Genomic DNA, 25,237 nt, shown 5'->3' on the forward strand with positions numbered 1-25,237 from the left:
AGCCTCTTGGAGGGGCAACACCCGCCCACTTGAGGAAATTTTGCATTCTGTGGCCATGACTTTGGAGAGTTAAAGGGGAAAGTCCTCTTTTTTTGGCCAATTGTTTATTATTGATTTTACAAATTAAACCAAGTTAATTTAATTTGATACAATTTCTCTTTTAAAAAAAAACTGTTTTCCCTCCCCATTACAGGATATGTCCAAGATGTATCTCCATTGCTGTGGCCATTGTCACTTCATTGTCTAGATGACATCATTTCACTTGCCATTGTTGTTCATTCAGCTGCTCCTTTAATCACCTGACAAACAGCAACTTCTATTTAATCCTTAATATATATAATGTGTGACACATGCGGTGTGTTGTTACAAGTTCAGTTCTTTGTCTGTTTAAGCACTCATAAATTGGGGTTGCTGAATTAGTAGAGATTGCTACAAAGGTATGGAGACAGAGAGATGATGTGGAAGTAAAGGAAGCAGAGAAAAGGCAGACCCACTTGAGGGCGGCAGCATTTCAAGACAAAGGATGTCCAGAGGGGGGGCTCAGCCCAAGGTTCGCAATAGGCGACCCTTTCTGTGGAAAAACCCCTAGGGCCCAAACAGTGTGCCTACAGTAAGGAGCAGGGACACTGCAAAAAGAGTTGTCCTCTCAGGAAAGGAATCCCAAGGCCTTGAGAGCCCTCAGGTTAGAAGAAGAGTTGGAGGAGTGATGGGGATCTGGCACCTCCCTATGGCAAAAAGCGGCGCAGCCTTGCCAGGCCACAAAAAAGGAAAAGGACATACTGCCTCTAAGCGGGCCAGGAAGCTTGCTGAGGAGAGTCTTGTGGGAGCTGCTTTTTTCTGTCTGCTATTTTTTCCACTTCTTTTGAAGGAGACCTGAAAGGTAAGCATGGACATGCCTCAGAATCAATGGGATTTCTGGTGGTTGTGGATTGTACCCACACTATTCAAACATCATTTAGATAATCATGGAGCCATTGCATGTGGCAGTTGACACAAGTGCTGAAACATTTGCAGTACCACCATCTGCCGCGATTAATGCAAAGCCTGAGCCTGCAAATACAAGGAACTGAATTGTAGCAACACACCCACCCAGAGAGAGTGCGCCTTTGGATCTTGCCACACAAGAGGTTTTCTCCTGTAATGCTGATGACCGCCAACAAATATATTTTGTTCTTGTTTAATACTATGAGAATCTCAAGGCATCAGTCAAATGAGGAGGGAGGCAATTTCCACCCATTCTCTCTCCCTGCCTCACCCACATGTCTCTCTGGGGGGGGGGGGTCTTCTCTTAGAACATGGCCTTAACTCTCCCTTCAGTTGGATAGCACTCTATATCGTTATGGGTTGCTGTTGCTGAATCCACCCACACTTTAATTTCTACAGGGGCAGAGATTAAACGGTGTGTCAGTTGCATTATTAATTCACAATGAGTTTGCAGTGAGCTGTGAAATCTCTCATCTATCCTGCATATCAACAGTAAAGACCTGGTTGCTGTCTATGGGTTGGAGCCAGGCAAAGTTAGTAGAACTTAGTTTCCATTGAATCAACTGGACTGCAGCAGTTAGGACTAACTTCAACTAGCATACTCCGAATCTAACCCAATGTGGTTAACATCTCTTCAAATGAGACACAAGCAAATTGTGTCCTCAGTTTTCTCCCCTTTCTGCTTTTGTTTAAATCAAAAATTAAAATATAATTAACTTTGTTAGTATGTCCTAGCTCTGGGAGCATAGATAGGGTTTTCTTTCTTCTGGTAAGGTGTCTTCTCCTGAACCGCCCTCCCATTCAGAGCCTGGTCACATTGCCCCATCTTCCAGGAATGAGCAGGACTTGACTGCTTGATCACCTCTCATCTACTCATGTTATATTCTCCAAAACCTCAACTTCCCTTCCCTCAAGCTGGGAAACATGCCTACAGAGTGAGTCCACCTGGCTCCTGGGAGGGTTGTTAACTGAGCAAGTGATCCAAGAAACAGTTGACCCTCTTGTTGTGTTATGGAGGGATAGATGTAAAATATGAGTAGGGTTCTGGGTATGGATGAGGTGAGGGTTCACTCACTCAAGTTCCTGCTCTTCCCCAAGATGTAGTATTGGAAACTCATACCACAGCCATAAGGTGCACTTTTAGAATTGTATTACCGAACATTTTTAGGAGGCCTACCAGCTATATAGTTTGATGGTGGCAATTGTGTTATGGTAATGCTGTGCACTGGCTCTAATAAGGGTATTGTTCACATGACGTGTGTCATAGTGCAGGCCTGCATGGTATCAGTTGAAGGTATTTCACCATTAAAAAGCAAGTTGATTTGGGCTTGTGTAGTACCTTTATTTGACACCAGACAGTGGTTCTGTTTGAAAGCCACAATGAGCTATGATTTATAGTGATGGGAGTGAGCCAAATCAAGCCTTCCCATGAGCTTGAATTCTCCATCCCCCTCCTCCTCTCCTCTTGGCATGGCTGTGAAGAAGAGGTTGGAAGCTTCTTGTCAGGGAACTGCCATCGGAGCCAGAGGGAGAGGGAGGCCCCAGAGGGATTACGGAGAGCGTCCCAGGAGGGAGAGAAGCAGCCCATCTTTGGGGGAAGGAAATCAGCGTAGCACCAGTGGAGAAGGGGGGCAGATGGGGGAATCGGCGAGAGCAACCCCTAGAACCAGTACACTTCTCTTTTAGATTAACTGCAGTGTATTATGTTGGAGTGTTTAAATGCATATGCAAAGTCACCCTAACATATTGTTTCTATATATTGATCTGTAAACTAAACTTCATATCCTGAGGCTATCAAGTGCTTAAGAAATGTTTATTCCTTTCTAGGCTTTGACCTGTTAGCAAGATATATCAACTCTGACAGTTGGGTTGTCCTATCGATTGCTAGATATGCCCTGTTCCCTCCAAGGAATAAGGAGAGGAGACCGAGTCTGGGAGACTGGGTGAAGAAGGGTAGCTGACCTGCTGCTGTGTACAGAGCGTGAAAAGTCATCTCCCCACCCCAGCCCCCCAAGGCAGTCCAGGTGCAGTGCAAGACAAGCCAAACAACAAGCAATAAATATATAGGATAATGTTTGCACTGCATTTCTATTATTTTATGGGGAAAGAGTAAAACCTGGCTCAAGAAACAATCACACACACACACACACACACACACACCCCATGTGGAGAGTGAGAGAGCTGGAGAAGACATGGCTGAAGACTGTGGAGATCAGCCTTCTACTGAGTACTATGGCATGGCATTGCCACAACAATAGGGCTCAATGGGTGAGTTTCTACACTGCTCAGGGTCCATGATCAGGTTAAACAAGCATTTGAGTCTACATTAAGGGCAGGATCCAATTAGTGAATCTCATCACCAGAAGCCCTGTCTAAGGGTGTCCCCTACAGATCCTGTTCTTCAACTTTTCTCAGACTTTTATTAGTGGTGGAAATGGTTACTCCATTGTTGCATTTGGGGGACATCCAAGCTTTTTTTTCTATTTAGGCTGGATTGTGCTGCTGCTGCTGCTGCTTTATAAAATTAATATTATTATTTGATTTGACTAATTTTAATGTTATATTGCCAGTTCTTAAGAGTATTATTGCTTGCTTTTAAGCTTCTGAGATTGAGTGGGATGAAGAAAATCCATTCTGCACAAATTGAGATGTATCTAAACATCATAAAATCAGACTATGAGATGGTAGATTAATCACCACATCAATAGTCTATCTATTGTAGTGAGATTAATTTTATGCTAAGTGCCACCTTTGTTTCGTCAAAAAAAAAAAATTAAGGCAAAATATTTTTCTCCCTTCCCTTTCAATGTGGTTTCTACTCTTGGTTCCTGATTCCCACTCCTGGTAGGCATCACAAGCTTGTCCTGCTACTCACTTACTCCTGAAGCTTTAGTGACAGCCCTCCATCACCTGTTAGCACTCCAGCTCATCCCCTGCTCACAAACCCCTTGCTCTTAAAAGAGGTCCTGATGAGAAAGCTGGGATGGGCCAGATTTATAACAATTCCAGGGACTTGCGCCCAGAGACACTTGACAGATTTGAACTACATCCAGGCTCAAGATTTTTTTCCCTGCACACGACTGATTCTCCAGGCAGCTTTTTGCAATGGTGCAAAGGTACCTCAAGGACTTTGTCCACAGCACTTGAATCTACCCAGTGCCCTGCTGGCATCAGCTACCTAACCTTTATAATGAGATGTGATCCTTATCTGTGTGGAATCTCCATGTGCAGGCCTGAAGCAGCAGCCTCGTGCTTTGAGGCAGCCATAATGGGCAGGGAGCCTTGCATTCAGGGTGTAATGTATTTTTAATTACATCTTTTGAATGCCCTTGATGGAGATTTTCCAGTCCATCACCTCCACCCTTTGTCAGTGTTAATGGATTGCATTGATTATGTGATTTGTAAATTTTGCTAGCGGTACACATAGCATGGTAGAATTTAATCTTCTAATTGATTTAATTGATTACATTTTGAATTTTATTAGGGTCCAGGCATTGTTCAAGATATCAAATATTCAAGGAGGGCATATTCTAGTCTTACATCAGAATTTGAAAGCAGCATGCGCATAAGGCTCTTAAAAATACTACAGTGATTAAGCCTTAGGTGCCTTTTCGAACTACAACCGCTCACTCCTACATTCATTCTAGCAGTGAAGTGCTTCGCTTCTGCACTGTTTCAGTGGGAAGCAAAGGATTGTTCTTCCTTGCTGCTCTGTCCCTAAACGGCATCAACCAGGGGAGCATAGGGTGGGTTCTGTCCTTGAAAAGGACAACCAGGAGAAATAGTTACACTCTGCTCCAAAAGTATTCACGCTGTGGGCAGAATTACCTGTCATGCTTGTATTTCCCTAAATGTGTGCATCAGCTGCAGCAGCAGCAGGATTTTCAAAATAGCATCAGCAAGTAGAAGGTGGATGCCTTACCTTTCCTAAGCCCCCGGTCTCCTACTGCATATACTCCCCAGGCTCTTTTACCAACCATTGGCCTTCATCTGGTCTTGGAAAATAGCTTTGGGGAAGCAGTAAGATATCTGGCATGGGCCTGCACAGGGGAAAACTGGCACCTGTCTCTCTCTGGAAATGTCTGTTTGTTTGTTGCATTTCTATCCCACTGTTTCCTCCAAGAAGATCAAGGGGGCTAACAAGGTTCTCCCCCTCCTCTTTTAATCCCTACAACAAGCCTGTGAGGTAGGTAAGGCTGAGGAGCAGTGGCTGGCCCCCAAGCTCACCCAGTGAGCTTCATGGCTGAGCGGGGATTTGAACTCTAGAGATTTTGGGATTTGTACCCTATGCTTTATTCTCACCTCCTCCTGGGCCTTGACAGTCATTCCCATACTGCGGGCTCTACTTTTCTCCTCTCCTTTTTCTCTGGCTGAGGGACTGTTGGAAACAAAATGGTGGAGGGAGAAGGAAGCATTATTTGGTTTTGCTTCACATGACCATAAGACCCTTGTGTTCAACACCAGATTGAGGCCCCTTCAGCTGGAGGCTTTTCTTCCAATGCCAGAAAATAGGTTTCTTAAAACACCAGTGGGATACGGGGTATTTGTAGCAAATACCCAGTATTCCCAGACTAACTCAGCTCAATGCACCTTCTAGACCCCTAGAGCCTTTGGGTTGAGTTGGAATGAAAGAGAAGGCAGCTGGCCAGCCTGGTTGAGCTGGGAGATCACTACAGGGAAAGGCAGGAAAGGGTGACTAGTTTAGCGCAGCAGAAGACCCCTCAGGATCTCCTCCTGCTAATCCCCTCTTGTCCTTCCCAAATGCAGTCACACTGTGTTCAGCTAGCAAATGCTAAGCAAGCTCTTCTGCAGATTAAACAGCCTGTTGACGGCGAAAGAGGAAAACGAATTAGACATGCTACTTTCATGTGACCAGAAAGCTGCAGCCTGTTTTATTCTCATTTGTGTAAGGAGAGACAAAGAGGCAAACTGCCGAAGTTCAAAGGTGAGTCACCATTGCCTCTAAAAGCTGACCTGCAGCTGTTGTCACCCACTAGCCATGTTTGGTGAGCCAAAAGAGGCTCAATCAACTTCCTTGTTTTGCTGCCTGCTTGGGAATGAAGAGCTCCCCGTGGGCCACGAGGCAGAACCGATGGATTCCAGTCCACTTGGTGCATCCTAATTGGCACAGGCTTGCCTGAAAGGGAACCTCTGCATTTCCCAGACAAACCCACTCCACTGCAATAAATATGAAACCACCCCATGAGAGATTGTCAAGGTTGGTCCTTTTGCAGCAGGGGCACCACTGCTGATCTGGTGGCAGAGGCTCCCTCATAATTTTAAAATGATCTGAAGCGGAGGAGGGCCTTTATGCCAGGATCATCTCAGGATTTTTTTTTAAAAAATGGATCTTGGGGAAATATATCTGGCAAGGCTTATCTGGGCCTGGGCCATACTCAGCTGCCCTCTTTAGTTTGGGCGGCCACAGCCTTCCTGAAATGCATCAGTATGCTCACCGGACTGAACAGCAATGCCTGCATTTAGTGGTACACATCTATGGGCTGATACTAGTTCCCCAGCTTTTGCTGAGCCCAGCCGCCTCCTTGATTTCACAGCCACTGACAATGCAAGAGACCTTATCCAAATATGGAAAGTTGGGGTGGACTGGGTTCAGTCATATTTAAGTAAATAAATGTACGAAATCTCTGGACAATCTGTGGAGATACACCTTGAGGGCTCGTAATATAGGACGGTGGAGAAGAAAACACCAGTCAAATTGGGGCTCATACTGCTGTTGGTGCTTCAGGAAGGTGTGAACACACTGAGCCTTTCTGACCATACCAAAGGAAGTCTGAATGCAGGCAGAGAACACTTTGTATTCTTTAATATAAATCAGGTGTTGGGTCAGCCAGACAGGGCAAAGGTCTGGCCTGGCTAGTCCCATTTCCGACTACAAGTGTGGGCTAACATGATGGGATGCTTGCAGTGGCGTAGCGTGGGTTGTCAGCACCCGGGGCAAGGCAAGTAATTTGCACCCCCTAACCCGTGGATTTGCGCTCCCTAACCCGTGGATTTGTGCCCCCTAACCCTAACCCCCCAGATGTGCCCGGTGCGGCCGGCCCCCCCTGCACCCCCCACGCTACGCCACTGGATGCTTGTACATAGCAAAAAACAACAACATATCATTCTTTACAATTGGGAACAGACCAAACAGAAGCACCCCCTAGCATGAAAGGGAAAAGGGGTCTGGCCTAGCCTTCTCCCTTAGGATGACCACTCTTTATATGGTGGGATTTTATTCATTTATTTTGTATGGAGACCCAACTGACAGTCTGAGGTAGCACAGCTCAAGCTCAGAATCACCACCTCCGTTAAGCCTCCAGCAGCCTCTATGAGGCATAGAAAGGGGTTGGGGAAGAGAGCGGTTGAATGGTATTTCTCAATATGGGTTGCCCTTCGTCAGCACATTTAATTGATAATCTCTGCTATCACCTCTAACCCATAACGTTCCTCATAGTTGGCTTGATCCCAATATAAGTATCAAAATAAAAGTCTTCCTGCCATATAGCTAATTTATTTCATTTCATTTGGTCTGCAGGAGGGAATGAAACCTCTCCTTTTTTCCAGGTCGGAACTAAACAATATAAGTTAAGAACATTTGCAGATGATCTAGTTTTGACACTACAACAGCCAGAAGCCAGTACAAAAAGAGTTTTGGAACTAATTGAAATATTTGGTCAAGTAGCAGGTTTTAAATTAAACAAACATAAGACAAAAGTCTTGGAAAAAAATCTAACGATGGGGGAAAAAGATAGTTTTCAAAGAGAAACCGGTTTGGAAATTGCAAAAAGAGTAAAATATCTGGGGGTGAACTTAACATCTAAGAATGTGAACTTATTTAAAGATAATTATGAGAAATGTTGGTTGGAAGTGAAGAAAGATTTCGATATATGGTCTAGGCTGAGACTTTCCTTGTTAGGCCGAATTGCTGTTATCAAGATGAATGTACTGCCGAGATTGTTATTTCTGTTCCAGACATTGCAAATTTTAGACAAGATGGATTGTTTCAAGAAGTGGCAGAAAGATATATCTAAATTTGTCTGGCAGGGCAAAAAACCCAGAATAAAATTTAAGATTCTGACCGATGCAAAGGATAGAGGGGGCTTTGCCCTGCCGGACTTAAAACTTTACTATGAAGCAGCAGCTTTCTGCTGGCTGAAACCATGGCTACTTCTTGAGAATACAGATATTCTGGATCTGGAAGGTTATGATAATAACTTTGGTTGGCATGCATATTTATGGTATGACAAGGTAAAGGTACATAGAAACTTCAAAAACCATATTGTCAGGAAAGCACTGTATAATGTATGGAATAGATATAAAGATTTGTTAGAGAGTAAAACCCCCAGGTGGTTGTCACCAATGGAAGCCAAGGCGGTAAAAAGACTGAACATGGACTCAGATTGGCCAAAATATTGTGAAATTATAGAATATGATGGTGAAAACCTGAAACTACAGAGTTTTGAGAAATTGAAACCTAAAGTCCGAGACTGGTTACATTATTACCAGATTAATGAAACCTTTAAGCAGGACAGGAAACTAGGATTTCAGAAGGAGAGGTCAAAGTTAGAAACAGAATTGCTATTACCCAATACTAAGAATTTGTCTAGAATGTATAATTTGCTGCTAAAATGGAACACACAGGATGAAACGGTTAAATCAGCTATGATTAAGTGGGCACAAGATGTTGGTCATGATATTATGTTTGCTGACTGGGAGCAGTTATGGACCACAGGTATTAAATTTACGGCATGTAGTGCCTTGAAAGAGAATATAATGAAAATGATCTATAGGTGGTACATGACCCCAGTCAAGCTTGCAAAGATATATCATTTGCCCAATAACAATTGCTGGAAGTGTAATGAAGGCGAAGGAACTTTTTATCATCTTTGGTGGACCTGCCCGAAGATTAAGGCCTACTGGGAAATGATCTATAATGAAATTAAGAAAATCCTTAAGTGGACATTTATAAAGAAACCAGAGGCTTTTCTCTTGGGCATGGTGGGTCAAATGGTTCCAAAGAAAGATAGAACATTCTTTATGTACGCAACAACAGCAGCAAGAATTCTTTTGGCGAAGTATTGGAAGACTAAAGAAGTACCTACTCTGGAAGAATGGCAGACCAAGGTGACTGAATTTATGGGACTGGCAGAGATGACCGGCAGAATCCGTGACCAGAAGAGAGAGACAGTGGAAGAAGACTGGAAAAAATTCAAAATCTATCTTAAAAATTGTTGCAAAATTTCGGAATGTTAAGATGTCAAGGGATTGGATATAAAGAATTACAGCTGTAAAAATTGAATTTTTTTAAAAAAAAGCTTTAAAGAGAATTAAATATAAAAAGGGATGAAGGATTGCTAAAAAAATTTTAAAATAAGGATGCAGTAAAGGGGAGGTTTGGGGAAGTCGTGTTATGTTTGTTTGTTTTTTGTTTATGTTGTAAAATTAATAAAAATTATCTTAAAAAAAAAAGAAACCTCTCCTTTTTTCTTAAAAAAAGTAGTCCACTTTGCTTATCCATTCCTATTTACCGGTAAGCAACGCTGATTGCTTATTAGGATCTGCAGAAAATTAGGAGCATCTTATCACACAGGTGGTACCTCTCAACCCAGCAAAACTTGGTGACATTTACAGGAGCAAGTGATTTCCTTTATGCCCCTTCCCTGTCCTCACAAGAAGAAAGAGAAAAGTTGGTAACTTTTCAACATGATTAACAGTGCAGTGTTTCAGGAAAGAAGACAGATTGGCAGGAGCCAGACAAAAGAGGCTTCAGGAAAATGAGCTTGCTTATAATACTGTACTTGCAAAACAAGCCTCTGATATCTCCCTCTTGACATGGCCTCTGTTGTCTACCAGGGCAATCATATCCAACTGTAATTGTCTAACAATTGTTCCGCACTGAGAAAATAGTTCTGATTACAGACATTAACACGTTTAGGCATTAAGTTTCCCCGCTGTAATTACCCTTGAGCTTATTCTCACAAATGAATTAACATGCTGATCGCCTGGACTAATAGAACTAGCAAAAGAGTGATGAATTGCTTCCAAATCAGATAAAATCAAGCATGACATCATTTAATTAATTTCTTCATTGGGGGAGGAGGGGGATGGAAAGGAGATAGTTGCTTCTGTGTGTGGAATTTTCCCCGTACCCCACCCTTGATATTAAAATCTGACCAGAGAACAAGGGGTGAAGGACTCTCTTGTAGCAAAAGATAAGTTCAGGATGTGTGTAAGTGTGCCGTGTTGAATTCATGTTGAAATCTGTATTCACAGATTTGTGGTTTTTCACAGGATGGATTTAATGACCTGCTGATTCAATTGCAATAAATGTTTCTTTCATAGGCAGCACAAAGGGCTAATGAGCAATTGTTATGTCACAAAAGGAGTGTGATTAGCATTCCTTGGTGGTTCAATCCTGCTGCTCCAGTAATACTGGAATTCAGAAAAGACATGGAAGAGGGGTGATCAAGTGGGAAGAACCATGACAATTGTAATATCCAGCCAGTGATATTGGTCTGGTTTTCCCCATGTGGTACTGTTTGCCCTGATTCTCCAACTGTTATTAAAATGGCCATAGTCTGAGGACTTTGAATATCAAGCTGTGAATATTGTGATAATAGCTGAAGAGTGTGGGCCAAATTCTGCTGGAGCCTTTGGAAATTCACAGCTGACAAAAGAGGTAAATGGATCATCCCGGGTAATTTCTCAAGAGCGTCTTGCACATGTTTAGACGTAGCCTATCCAGCTAACTGAGTCTCCGTCAAGTGGGCCTGATATACAGACACGCAGCCTGGACTGAGCATGGCACAATATTGAGCATGGCACAATACTGAGAAAGTCATGCTTCTATCAGAACACAATGCGGACAGAATTCTGGTTCTTCTGCAAAGGGAAGCTGTTGCACAGCCTGCTCTGCTCACAATGGTCCTCATGGACAGAAGGGTTGTGTGAATGGTGGGTTTGTTGGGGAATGGGATTGGAGCACTAATGTGAATGTAAGCTGCCCTTCTTATTAAAAGTGCATTTGGACACTCATCCAAGAGCTGTGGCCTCATTCCTCATGGATCTCAAGGTGCCCTCCACCAATGTCAAGGGTGCAGTAGGAGAGACAGCAGGTATTGGATTGGATACAGATCCAATGAATGCCAACTGTGTTATCAGGGCTGGCCCACTCATGAGGCAAGGGGAGGCAACCACCTCAGGTGGCAGAATCCAGAGGGGCACAGTGTAGATCCCAATGTAGATCTTGATTCCATCCATGTTCCTGATGTAGATCTTCACCCACCCCTTCTCCCTGGCAGGGGAGGGATATCAGGGCAAAAATGTCTTGGGCCAGCCCTGTACGTTGCCAATAATTGGCTGGAGTTTTCCGTGGGATTCTCGGGCATCCTGCAGTGTATTGCTTGCTGACATGGTCCTCCTGAAACATAAGCTGAATTTCATGCAAGATGGTACCGTACCTGGGGATTCTGGAGGAGGTTTTCTTCTCCCATTGAGCATGAGCTCCCATTGAGCAAGCCAATGCAATTCTGGGCTAGATCAAGGGAAGTAATAGTGCCACTGTATTCTGCTCTGGTCAGACCTCACCTGGAGTACTGTGTCCAGTTCTGGGCACCACAGTTCAAGAAGGACACTGACAAACTGGAACGTGTCCAGAGGAGGACAGCCAAAATGGTCAAAGGCCTGGAAACGATGCCTTATGAGGAACGGCTAAGGGAGCTGGGCATGTTTAGCCTGGAGAAGAGGAGGTTAAGGGGTGATATGATAGCCATGTTCAAATATATAAAAGGATGTCACATAGAGGAGGGAGAAAGGTTTTTTTCTGCTGCTCCAGAGAAGCAGACACGGAGCAATGGTTGCAAACTACAAGAAAAAAGATTCCACCTAAACATTAGGAAGAACTTCCTGACAGTAAGAGCTGTTCGACAGTGGAATTTGCTGCCAAGGAGTGTGGTGGAGTCTCCTTCTTTGGAGGTCTTTAAGAAGAGGCTTGACAACCATATGTCAGGAGTGCTCTGATGGTGTTTCCTGCTTGGCAGGGGGTTGGACTCGATGGCCCTTGTGGTCTCTTCCAACTGTATGATTCTATGATTCTATGTATTTCTTTATTCTTTCCTTCAGCTCTTCCTCTCTTCTCATTTCCTATAGAAAAAGAGCATCAGTTCAGAATCAGGCCAATTCAGGGAAGATAGGCCTATGAAGGTACTATTGCTAAGCCATGGTAACTGCAAATGGAACCCCCATGTTCAGAATCACAATAACTTGGGTTATTTGATGTTTCATTGTGTTTTTAATATTTTGATGGGAGTTGGGGCAACCCAGTTGGATAAATGGCATAATAATAATAATAATAATAATAATAATAATAATAATAATAGAATGAACAATAATAATAATAAATATGGCCTCAAGTGATTTTCATGGGACTGGAATCATAGAATCAATCCATCTCTCTTTTTTTTAACTAGACATTTCAGCTTTAATAGATCACAGCTTCATAGTTATTAAAACACTGGAAATGTAAACACATGTAATTTGCATTTAATCCTAAGGCTTTAGGAAGAAAGGTCAGAAAGGGGGAAAGCCTCATTTAAGAGAATACATTCTGCCTGATTCTTTGTTTCAGAGCACAGTACACAGAAATATATTTTAGCATCATCATAACTAACTGAGTATTGCCTTAACTTATTGAGCATATACAACCCTGCCATAAATACAACCCTGCTATTTATTTGATTTGTACCAGCTGTGCTGAGCTCGCCTAATGTGAGCGGGGAGGGCAAGGTTTGGCTAGAAGGAAAGGCAACATGTTCTGAAAATCCCAAGATTTGGAGGGTGGACTTTTCAAGCAGGGCTCCGAGAAATGTATCACACTAGGCTGATAAAAAAACAACAGGGGAGCAAACTCTGTCCAAATCAAACCCCTTAGGAATAGCTGTGAAGGGATAGGTTATTTTGTAATTAAGACTTGATTATATAAATATATAATAAAATAACTGCCTAAAAATAAAAATGATGTAAAACAGGATATTGTATGATTTGAGACGGGCACATAATGTTGATGTAGGAATTTGAGTTGAATTTGAATTTGAGTTGGTGTGGTTGCTCGAGGGCGAACAGGCAAGACCCCCACTGGTCTTTTCAAAGGCTTTATTATCGGTGCAAAAGCATTCACAGTGCAGAACATCTCAATTCCATGTCTTGCTCAGTCACTAGCAGAATCTGGGAGTGGGCGGTCCTTAAACTTTCACCAGCAGAGTAGTCTCTTGACCCTCATCCTACGCCTCCCCTCTCTGCGCGTAAACCGACTGCACAGAGAGGGCGTATGCAGAGGGGGACCTGCCTCCCCCCCCCCGCTTTGTTCATGCTTGGCACTGTGTCTCTCCCTTGCATCCTCTGAGCCCTGCATCCCTTCCCCACCAGAGGCATGGCTTTCCTCCTCCGCAGAGGAAGTGCTGCTTCTCATGATCTTTGGAGGCTCCCTGTAACCCAACTGCCCTAAATGTGCTACCTGGGAAGTTTATGCAGAATTGAGCCACTTTGAGGCTGTGTCTTGCTGTATTTTGCAACAGCCAAGCTGCTGGAAAAGGGCCATTGTCTGGTGACAGAGCATCTGCGTTGCTTGCAGGATGTCCTAGGTTCAGTTCCTGGGACCTCCAGTTAAAAGGTTCAGCTAGCAGGTGATGGGAAACGTCCAGTTCTGGAAAGCTCCAGGTCTGTCTGTCTCGGTAAACAATGCGGAGCTAGAACTGACTAGTCTAAGACAGCAATGAACGGGTGTTTTCTGTCAGGTTTTATTTTTACCATTGGAGGAGAAGGGAAAGGAGTTGGCTGGAAAGTTGGCTGTGGAGTGTTGTTGTTGTTTTAAATCTACTGCTGCTATCATTCTTTTTTTAAAATAATAATAATAATCCATTATTATCTGATGCTCTGCAGGCACCTCCTGGCCAACCGTACTTTTCCTGAAATGCCTATAAAAGGATGCCATGATGCAACACCCTTCTATAGGCCTTCCTCACTATTCTGAGGTGTTCTCAAATTTATCTTTTTCTTGAATTAAATTATTGTAGTCAGTCACCATCATCCTTCTGGTATAACCTGAGAGCTTTGGTGGTGCTAAGCTACTGCAATGTTAAAGATCACGGGATATTTATATAAATAAATATTTAAATATTAACATACCGCACATATGTGTGTGTGTGTGTGTGTGTGTGTGTGTATGCAGTATGTTAATATTTAAATATTTGTATGCAGTGAGCCACTGGAGCAAGCAAATGTCCTCTAACTGTAATTTTAGCCTGGTCAAGGTAATAGACCTTTCTCATTAACTGCCTCCAAATTTCCAATCTACCCAGGAACGTGAAAAATCTGTGCTAATTGAGGCCTGTCATATAGGCCAAGGTAAGAGGTTCCTGGAGAATTACTTTAAAGCCACAGAATCTACATTATGAATGCAATTTTCTGTCCTTAGTAATACTATACTGTGGTTTTTATTAATCATGCAATTGAATTACTTAAATGAATTAGGTCTTATTGTGTAATTGGAGATAGTGGTTTGTATAGACAAGTTGATTAGGTCTATGAATCTTTGTGATATGCTCCATCCCAAAGAACACATGGGGAGGGTTCAAACTGTATCGAGTCACATGCACCACCCCATCCCCAACATCCGGTGGTTGTTTGCTCTCCTATCCCAACTTTTCCTTCCCTTCCAACTTTTAGTCTTGCCTAAAAAGGTACCTAGGAATAGTCTAGCAATGTTCAGCTGGACATGGTTAGAATTTTCCTAGGACTTCCGGGTTAGCGCCATCGCCTAATGGCGGATTCCCTCCGAGCTCTGGAGGGAATCGGCTCAGTAGGAGATGGGTCCTGCCACGGCGGCGACGTGGAGACCCTCAGAAACCACAGGCGCTGAAGCCTGTGGAGCTGGTGACTCGGCGGGCACCATTTGCGCCCCCCCGACCCGAGAGGGAGCCTTTTTAAAGGCTTCGGAACGGGGGACGGGGAGAGGCGCGGTGCTGAGAGTCGACTGCTACTCCTACTGAGGGAAGCCGCATGCCATGGTCGGAGAGCGCTGACTTCTTCTTCTGAACATCTGGACTTAAAGTAAAAAGCCCGTGAGTAATACGGAAATTGGATCTATAAAAGAAAGACTTTTTTGTCTGAATCTGGCACGATCGGGGAAGGCGCAAAGAGGAAGTCCATCTCCCCGTCTTGTATACAATTTGAAGCAAGGACTAAATAATTTAAGATTGAGAGAATATCTCCTTTTTATTGGATAAAGTTATTAATTCCACGGATTGACAGTATAAGTAATTGTGCTGGAGGGTAAGAGCTAACTTCGAGAACTAAAGTGCCCCCCCCAGGACCCGGGAGTGATCCACGAGAGGAGCCTGCTGAGTAGACATAGAAGATTTTGACAGCTGTCAAATTAGCTGTCAAAGTTGGAAAAAATAGAGAACTTTGTTTTTGATGTTTTTGCTGGTTACATTAGTTACAATATAGTGATAAATTGTTGAAAATAAAGAACTGAAACAAGTTAACTTGATTTTTGGACTGGAAGTGTAAGGGATACTAAATAACCAGAATCCCTCTAGAGGGGGTTCAGGGACATTACAAGAATGGATATAGGTCGGAAAATACTAGCTGATCTGGACGAGGTTGCCTTTCTCGTGAGAAAATTGCTAGAGCAAAGTCATGTTTTGTCTACAGTCCAGGCAGCTGAACAAGAAAAGAAACTTGAGAAATTTGAGGAAGTGGAGAAAGAGACATTTGCTGAACAGGAGGAACAGGAAGGAGGGGCTGAAATGTTGCAGAAGGCAAAGGAGAGCCGGAGGCCTGTCAAGATGGATAAAAAAGAAAAAAAGGACTGGATGATGAAAATTTGGTTTGAATTGAAGAAGGAGGAATGGAAAGATCTCTTTCTGTGGAGATTTGAAGACCTATGGATTATCAACCTGATTAAGGTGGAAGTTGGAGCTTCTGGGACATTTGGACTTAAAGGGATTAAGAAACAAGTTTTGAGCTCCACCTTTAAATATGGAGGCCTGGCTGAAAGGAACATGGACATCTTCGGGATAGAGCCCCTCCGAGACTTGGTGACTAATACAAAGGACTATCAAAAAAACCGGCAGAGAGGAATTGAGAGAGAATTAAGAGCCTCAGACGTGAGGAATCCAGGCTGATAGCAGATGGACTAATGGACAATGGTTAGGGGATCGAAACCGGGAAAGGGAGGGTGGGGTTTGGGAACCCAAAGGGTGTACAAATATATTTTGACTCTATTGTGTGTGTTTTTTTGTGTGTTTTTTTTGTTTTGTTTTTTGCTTTGTTATTAGTATAAAAATGGGGAATTCGTGGAAGGGAAATTGGGCCGATCTTAGAAAAAGTCTAAAGACTACGATCAATGTATATAAGTTAAAATTTGATATATAAACTGAATTAAATACAATAACAAATTAAGGTTAAAAACTAGTGATAAGAACTTGTTGAACAAATATTTGGACATGGAATACAAGAAGGGAAGGCGAGGGGAAGTCATGGAAATAAGTTATTGAAAATAAGGACTGTAAATGTGGAATGTCTTTTAATTCTGTCTTTTCTGTCTTTTCTTTTTTTTCTTTTTTACTTTTCTTGGATTATTTGAAACTATAATAAATATCATTTTTTTTTAAAAAAAGAATTTTCCTGAAGACCTTCATGCCCTTAGGCAACCCTGCACAGTGCTGTTTCCCCAGAAAAAGAGCTACCAGAACTCACCACGAACACCTTGCTCCTTCTATTCGAATAGCAACGGCACCCACCTGAGAGGGGCCAGAAGGGAGTCTGGCAAGTTGAGAAAACACCCTGACCCGACCCTCTTGGAGCCCTCACACACTCTTTGAGTGGCCCTTGAAAGGGTCACTCAAAGGGTGCAAAATATTTCAGAGGCTCCTGCAATGGGAGCCTTTCTGCCCTCAAGCTGAAGAGCAAAGCATTCTGAAGCTCCCATTTTTGACCAGGCTATTAAATTATATGGTACCTTTGATGAATAGATCAATAATTTCCCAAGCTAAAAAGGCAAAGGATCCCTGACAGTTAAGTCCAGTTGTGGACGACTCTGGGGTTGTGGCGCTCATCTCGCTTTATTGGCCAAGTGAGCCGGTGCACAGCTTCCAGGTCATGTAGCCAGCATGACTAAGCCGCTTCTGGCGAACCAGAGCAGCACACAGAAACGCCGTTTACCTTCCCGCCGGAGCGGTATCTATTTATCTACTTGTGCTGGCATGCTTTTGAACTGCTATGTTGGCAAACATAAATACTATGGGGGGGCATATATATATATTATAATATATATATATATTATATATATATTATATATATATATATATATAATATTTATTACTTTTCCAACAATTTAAACACTACAAAAAAGAAGAACAATACAATACAAAAACACCACATAACACTAACACATTAAACTAACAAAACAAAACAAAACAAAAACAGTTTAAAACACATCAAATAATTTCAGTATCTTATCTTTCATTCACTTATTTCCGCGACCTCCTCACACCTCCCTTTTTGTATTCCACTTCTGTTAATTGTTTCAGCAATTCCTTTCCATCTTCCTCTGTTTTCTATCCTATAATTATCTTAGCAAATTCTAGCCTTATTTTTCCTTTAATACTCTATTAATCTGTTTATACTTAATTCCTTATAACATTTCTACTAAAGCCATATAACTTCATTCCAACATTTTTCTAACATTCATTAATTTCACAGTATTTCCGTAAATAATCTTTAAACTTTTTCCAGTCTTCTTCCACCGACTCTTCTCCCTGGTCTCGGATTCTGCCAGTCATTTCTGCCAGTTCCATATAGTCCATCAACTTCATCTGCCATTCTTCCCAGGTGGGTAAATCTTGTGTCTTCCAATACTTCGCAATGAGTATTCTTGGTGCTGTTGTTGCATACATGAAAAATGTTCTATCCTTCTTTGGCACCAATTGGCCGACCATGCCCAGGAGAAAGGCCTCTGGTTTCTTCAGGAAGGTATATTTAAATACCTTTTTCATTTCGTTATAAATCATCTCCCAGAATGTCTTAATCCTTGGGCATGTCCACCAAAGGTGAAAGAATGTACCTTCAATCTCATTACATTTCCAACATTTATTATCGGGCAAATGGTAAATTTTTGCAAGCTTGACTAGTGTCATGTACCACCTATAAATCATTTTCATTAAGTTTTCTCTTAGGGAATTACATGCCGTAAATTTCATACCTGTGGTCCATAACTGTTCCCAGTCAGCCATCATTATGTTATGTCCAACATCTTGTGCCATTTAATCATATCAGATTTCACCATTTCATCCTGAGTGTTCCATTTCAACAGCAAGTTATACATTCTTGACAAATTCTTGATTTTTGAATCTAACAATTCTGTTTCCAATTTTGATTTTTCCACTTGGAAACCAACTTTTTTGTCAAAACTGTATGCCTCCATTATTTGATAATAATGGAGCCAATCTCGCATGACTAAGCCACTTCTGGTGAACCAGAGCAGCACACAGAAACACCGTTTACCTTCCCACCGGAGCGGTATCTATTTATCTACTTGTGCTGGCATGCTTTTGAACTGCTAGGTTGGCTACTTAGGTGCAAAACATAAATACTATGGGGGGGGCATACATCTTCTATGAAAATATTTGAACTAGTTCAAGTCTCCAGGGCCAGATGAACTGCATCCAAGAGTATTAAAAGAACTGGCAGATGTGATCTCAGAACCACTGGCAGTCATCTTTGAGAATTCCTGGAGAACAGGCGAAGTCCCGGCAGACTGGAGGAGGGCAAATGTTGTCCCTGTTTTCAAAAAGGGGAAAAGAGAGGACCCAAATAATTACCGCCCAGTCAGTCTGACATCAATACCAGGGAAGATTCTGGAGCAGATCATTAAGCAAACAGTCTGTGAGCACCTAGAAAGGAATGCTGTGATCACCAATAGTCAGCATGGATTTCTGAAGAATAAGTCATGTCAGACTAACCTGATCTTGTTTTTTGACAGAATTACAAGCCTGGTAGATGAAGGGAACGCAGTGGATGTAGCCTACCTTGATTTCAGCAAGGCATTTGACAAGGTGCCCCATGATATTCTTGTAAAGAAGCTGGTAAAATGTGGTCTTGACTATGCTACCACTCAGTGGATTTGTAACTGTCTGACTGACCGAACCCAAAGGGTGCTCATCAATGGTTCCTCTTCATCCTGGAGAAGAGTGACTAGTGGGGTGCCACAGGGTTCTGTCTTGGGCCCCGTCTTATTCAACATCTTTATCAATGACTTCGATGATGGACTCAAGGGCATCCTGATCAAATTTGCAGATCACACCAAACTGGGAGGGGTGGCTAACACCCCAGAGGACAGGATCACTCTTCAAAACGACCTTGACAGATTAGAGAACTGGGCCAAAACAAACAAGATGAATTTTAACAGGGAGAAATGTAAAGTATTGCACTTGGGCAAAAAAAATGAGAGGCACAAATACAAGATGGGTGACACCTGGCTTGAGAGCAGTACATGTGAAAAGGATCTAGGAGTCTTGGTTGACCACAAACTTGACATGAGCCAACAGTGTGACACGGCAGCTAAAAAAGCCAATGCAATTCTGGGCTGCATCAATAGGAGCCATGTTCAAATATATAAAAGGATGTCACATAGAGGAGGGAGAAAGGTTGTTTTCTGCTGCTCCAGAGAAGCGGACACGGAGCAATGGATCCAAACTACAAGAAAGAAGATTCCACCTAAATATTAGGAAGAACTTCCTGACAGTAAGAGCTGTTCGACAGTGGAATTTGCTGCCAAGGAGTGTGGTGGAGTCTCCTTCTTTGGAGGTCTTTAAGCAGAGGCTTGACAACCATATGATTCTATGATTCTATGATTCTAGTTATGTTATATCTTTTTTATAAAACACAGAGAGAATAATGTGCTGACCTTTTATTTTTTTAAACAAAAAATACTTGGCATTATGGAGATGTCTCCCTCAGTGTGAAGTGGAATGTAATACAGTTTATTATCACTAACAAGGGAATGGACCATAACTCTAAAGAGACAGGACAGCAAGTGAGCTATGAAGGTCACTTCCTTGCTTCCAGAAAGGAAATGGACTGATCAATTCAGGCTTTCCGTTTTGAAAAGGAGGGAGGATAATTTCATTTTTATTTAAATAAATACTAAAAATGAAGTTTTTCAATACGGCATTGGGTTGTTGAACCCAAATGTCAAACAGAGCAATTGTGCAACAAAGAATATTTATGTATCTGTATTTTAATGTAAAGTTCTTTCCTTCCAACTATAGGAGTCACACAACTGAATTGAAAATGTGGAAATAGTCTAAATTTGTTTGCAAAAAATTAAATAAAACAAATCTATATTATTTAAATTATTTCATCATGCCTATTTATAGATGCTCTCTCCTCTAGGAATTTTAGGGAAGAAAGATGACTTGCCAAACAGACTCTTGGCAACAGCGATATACTTTCAAACAACAGGCGTGCAGACTTAAGTTGCACATATGAAAGTAACCCCCTTCACACTCACTAAGATGTGCTAGTTAGCAAGTATATATTGATCTAAGAATTAGATTTTTTCTATCTTGAACTAGGAGTATCAAATTTCAAAAGCAGCATTTCAGCAGTTTGAAATTAAAATTTTAATTCTGAAGTTATTGAAAATTTCTCATTCGTTCAACACGTTCATTTATTTATTTATTTATTTATTTATTTATTTATTTATTTATTTATTTATTTATTTATTACTGGATGTATACAAATAGCTTTATCCACATTCTTTCCATCTGCAGAGAAAGGGTTTTTTGTTTCATTTTTTGCATTATTGGAAATTATGGTGCATTTGTCAGAATAAGAACTAGAAGAGGACTGCTGTGATGTGCCTTTAAGCGCCAAATCCGGTGCTACATTGTGCAGTCCCTGTTTCAACAATGCAAAAGTTACCTATGATATTAGTTTCAGCATATTTTAACATAAACTAATTTTGACCAGAGTATGATTAACAGCCTGCCAAATGCCATACAATTTTCACCTCTCCCCAGCTTCAAATGTCACTATTTTACAGATCACTAGATGCCTTTAAAGATTGCAAAGTTTGATATTTAGTGATGCAAAGAAAAGGTTGGTGTTTATTAATCCCAATCCTACATTTTGATTTTTCTCTCCAAATGTCATGAATGCTGACTGTACTCTCCCACTCAACCAATTCAGAGTAAATAACCCTTTACCTGCCTTTATTTACTAGCTAGGAAACAAACAAGTTTTGTAACTGGCTCTCAGCACAAAACTGATGTGTTACATATATTAATTGCCCTGGCCCAAATCCTTCAGAGTAGTTGGAGCCACCTGCTCAGAACCTCATGGCAATTTTGTCCTGGGTTTGCTGCTTCAACATGTTGCAAAAGCAGTTTGATGAGCCTTAATATAGGGCTCATTCAAAGTTCAAACTTGGCTGTAAGAAAGTAATCTTTCCCAAGGCTTTAAAGAAAGCCTTCTAGATTAGGCAATGATGCACAGTAGCTGTGCAGGTCCAGTTTCACAATATGGAAAGCACAAGAAGCCAGTGCTGAATGGTTTAGAAGCAGGATATGCAATTTGGGGCCTTAATATTCTTAAATGTCAAAATCAGTGAGGTCAGTTGAATGACTATTCTTTTGTAGCAACAAGTGGACGTTGTAGCTCCTGAAAGCAATGCATTTTAGTATTATGAAAACAATGGTGGCCTGTTGGGATTATCTCCTTTCTAAACTGTCTCTCTGCATTACAAGGATCAGTCTGGCATTTACAAACATTTGCAAACTGCATAATTCTTCCGCAGGAACTGATTTCCATCTTAAATGCCATGGCCTGCATCCTAGATACTGAATGTTGTATATTAGACACCGATTCTCTAACTATAGGGATGTTGGAGGATTCTGTTGAAAACAGGCTATCAAGTGGATTTCCTTCCAGCTAGCCATACACATTGTGGCAGAGACTCTTGTTTTGAAAGTTTTTTATGCTTCTTCTCCACAACCAGTTTTTTTTTTTTAAAAAAAAAAAAAACCAAAACTATGCACATTTTATATGTAAACAGATACAGTGGTGCCTCGCAAGACGAAAAGAATCCGTTCCGCGAGTCTCTTCGTCTAGCGGTTTTTTCGTCTTGCGAAGCAAGCCCATTGACGGCTTAGCGGATTAGCGCTATTAGCGGCTTTTATCGGTTTATCGGCTTAGCGGATAAGCAGATAAGCAGTTTAGCGGCTTAGAAAAAGGGGGGGGGAGGGAAAAAAAACCCGCAGGAACTCGCAAGACATTTTCATCTTGCGAAGCAAGCCCATAGGAAATTCATTTTGCGAAGCACCTCCAAAACGGAAAACTCTTTCGTCTAGCGAGTTTTCCATCTTGCGAGGCATTCGTCTTGCAGGGCACCACTGTACAAAAATTGCTTTGCAGTTTGTTATTTACAAAGTTGTTGATGTATAATAATAAATAATTTATGGTTTGTACCCCACCCATCTAACTGGGTTGCCCCAGCCACTCTATTTTTTTTTATTATTATTAATTTTTTAGGAAAGTTTTTCTTTTGCAAATTATATAAACACACTCATATTCCAATTGTTACAAATTTTTGACTCCCCCCCCCCCCCCCCGCTCCCCCGGCAATCCTCATACTTTTATATTTTTTCCGCATTTCCTTTATAATTATATTGCCAGTTTATAAATCTTTACAGCTCTTTTCCCTTTTACAATACCCTTTCTCATTCACAAAGCCTCTTTAAATCCAACTAGCATTGTCTGCTCATCACAAATATTTTCCAGATAAATCGTAAACTTTCTCCAGTCCTGAGTGAACTTGTGGTCTTTCTGGTATCTGATTTTTCCAGTCAATTTATCTAGTTCAGCAAAGTCTATCAATTTTCGTCTCCATTCTTCCAGTGTCGGTAGTTCTTCTTGTTTCCATTTTTGGGCCATTAAAATTCTTGCCGCAGTCACTGCATATTGAAAAAGTTTGTAATCACTTCTGTTAATTTCTCTTCCTGTAATTCCTAACAAAAAGGCTTCTGGTTTCTTCACAAACGTATATTTAAACATCTTTTTCAACTCATTATATATCATTTCCCAGAAACCCTTTACTTTCTTGCACTCCCACCACATATGGTAGAACGACCCTTCCCTTTCTTTACATTTCCAACATTTGTTACATGTTTTATACATTTTTGCAAGTTTAACGGAAGTGATATACCATCTATATACCATTTTCATAATGTTTTCCTTTATCGTCATAGATGCAGTGAATTTCATATTTTCCTTCCATACTTTCTCCCAATCTGCTAATTGTATATTATAACCAAAGTCCCTGGCCCAGTGTATCATAACCGATTTAACTTCTTCGTCCTTTGTTTGCCATTCCAATAGCATTTTATACATTTTTGACAGTACTTTATAATCGTTATTTATTATCTCTTTTTGAAATCTAGACTCTCCTTCCATATATCTCCTCTCTTTACAATCCTTTTTAAACATTTCATTTGTTTGAAAATAGTGCAACCAATCATATACATATTTTTTAACTGGTTCATATGGCTTCAATTTCCATTTCCCCCCTTCTTTAATTACAATATCTCCATAAGTCATCCAGTCCTCTCTCATATTTGTCTTTTTAACACTCATGACCTCCAGTGGGGATAACCAATGAGGTACATTCGGTTCCAAAATATTTTGGTACCTATCCCATATTTCTATTAGGGCACCTCTAAAAATGTGGTTGGCGAACCCCTTGTGAGCTTTCTTCTTCCCCAACCATTGATAAGCGTGCCAACCAAACCTGTTATCAAAACCTTCTAAATCCAATAACTTATTATTTTTTAATGTTATCCAGTCCTTTAACCAGCAGAGACAAGATGCTTCATAGTAAAGTTTCAGGTCTGGCAGGGCGAAGCCACCTCTTTCCTTCGCATCAGTTAGTAACTTAAATTGTATTCTTGGCTTTTTGCCCTGCCAGATATATCTTGAGATCATTCTTTGCCACTCTCTGAAGATCTTTGTCCCTTTGATTATTGGAATCATTTGAAATAAGAACAACATCTTTGGAAGTACGCTCATCTTTATTGAAGAAATTCTGCCCCAAAAAGATAATTTCATCCTACCCCACACTTCAAGGTCTCTCTTTATACTGTTCCAAGTTAACACATAATTGTTTTGATATAAATACTTACCTGGCAGGGGAGACACCTTGATCATGAAAGGAGGTTTTCCCAGGGTGAGGCTCATCCATTGCACTGCAGGTGTGCTGACCCCTGCGATTTCCCCAAATGCCCCAGCCACTCTAGGCGGCTTCCAGCATATAAATATATAAACATTGTAAAACATTAAACCTTAAGAAGCTTCTCTATACAATTACTCATCTTCTTAACACCTGATGGGAGGGCAGTTCACAGGGTGGGCACCACTGCCTGGTTCCCTGATTTTAAAGTGTTGCCTATTGCCAAAGGTGGTCTCTATCCACTAAGACTGCAATCCTAACCAGGTTAACTTGGAAGTAAATCCCCTGGAATTCAGTGAAACTTACTCTCAGACAACATACATCCTTATTGACCACACACAGATATGCTATACATACAGGAACCAACTCACCATTGTTTTCATCTCAAACAAGAGATTAGTTTTGTTTACTTCCATTTCAAATATTTCTTCCTGTGTAATAATTGGATTGTATGGTCTTTTTGGAATTTTTTACTGAAAGTAAAAAAGGAAAATGAATGTGGTTCTTGCTCCTGCTTTGCTTGAAGTGAGCCATGAAGCCGTATTGTGGCTCATGTGGAGGACTGATTCTCGTATTGGCATTAGATAGTCACCTTTCCTCTGTTCTTCTCAACACTTGCAAAAAACCTTTCTGCTTAGGAAACCGACCCAGGCATGTAAAGTTGACGTACATTTTAATCTGTAATTTTTGTTTAAATGTATAATTTTACCTGTTGATTTCATTTCTATTTTAAATTAAAAACTTGTTTTTAACTTCTATTTTTTATTGGCAGTTTTGCATTCATTTCATATTCTTTGTAAAGTGCTTAGCCTTTTAAATTTACAAATATGTATATTTTGTTAAATAAATAGATAAAATAAATATTTGCAGAGTTCAACTGAGTTTTAGGACCTAGAAAATCTAGCTAATGACTCAAATCCAATCAAATGGGCACCCAGTTATATTTAAGGATCATCCTTATAT

General features: G+C 41.2%; 1 long non-coding RNA gene across 1 annotated transcript; it reads right to left on the bottom strand.

Moving 5' to 3' along the window:
- Positions 1-300: 300 nt before the first annotated feature.
- On the bottom strand, positions 301-11,488 carry LOC309335614. Its single transcript, XR_014153598.1, has 3 exons — positions 11,448-11,488; positions 5,287-5,362; positions 301-873 (listed from the first exon to the last, which is right to left on the bottom strand). It is a non-coding gene; the product is annotated as an uncharacterized lncRNA (long non-coding RNA).
- Between the last annotated feature and the right edge of the window lie 13,749 nt (positions 11,489-25,237).

This window comes from Podarcis erhardii, assembly GCF_964252035.2.
Source record: "Podarcis erhardii genome assembly, chromosome: 1".
Lineage (NCBI taxonomy): Eukaryota > Metazoa > Chordata > Lepidosauria > Squamata > Lacertidae > Podarcis > Podarcis erhardii.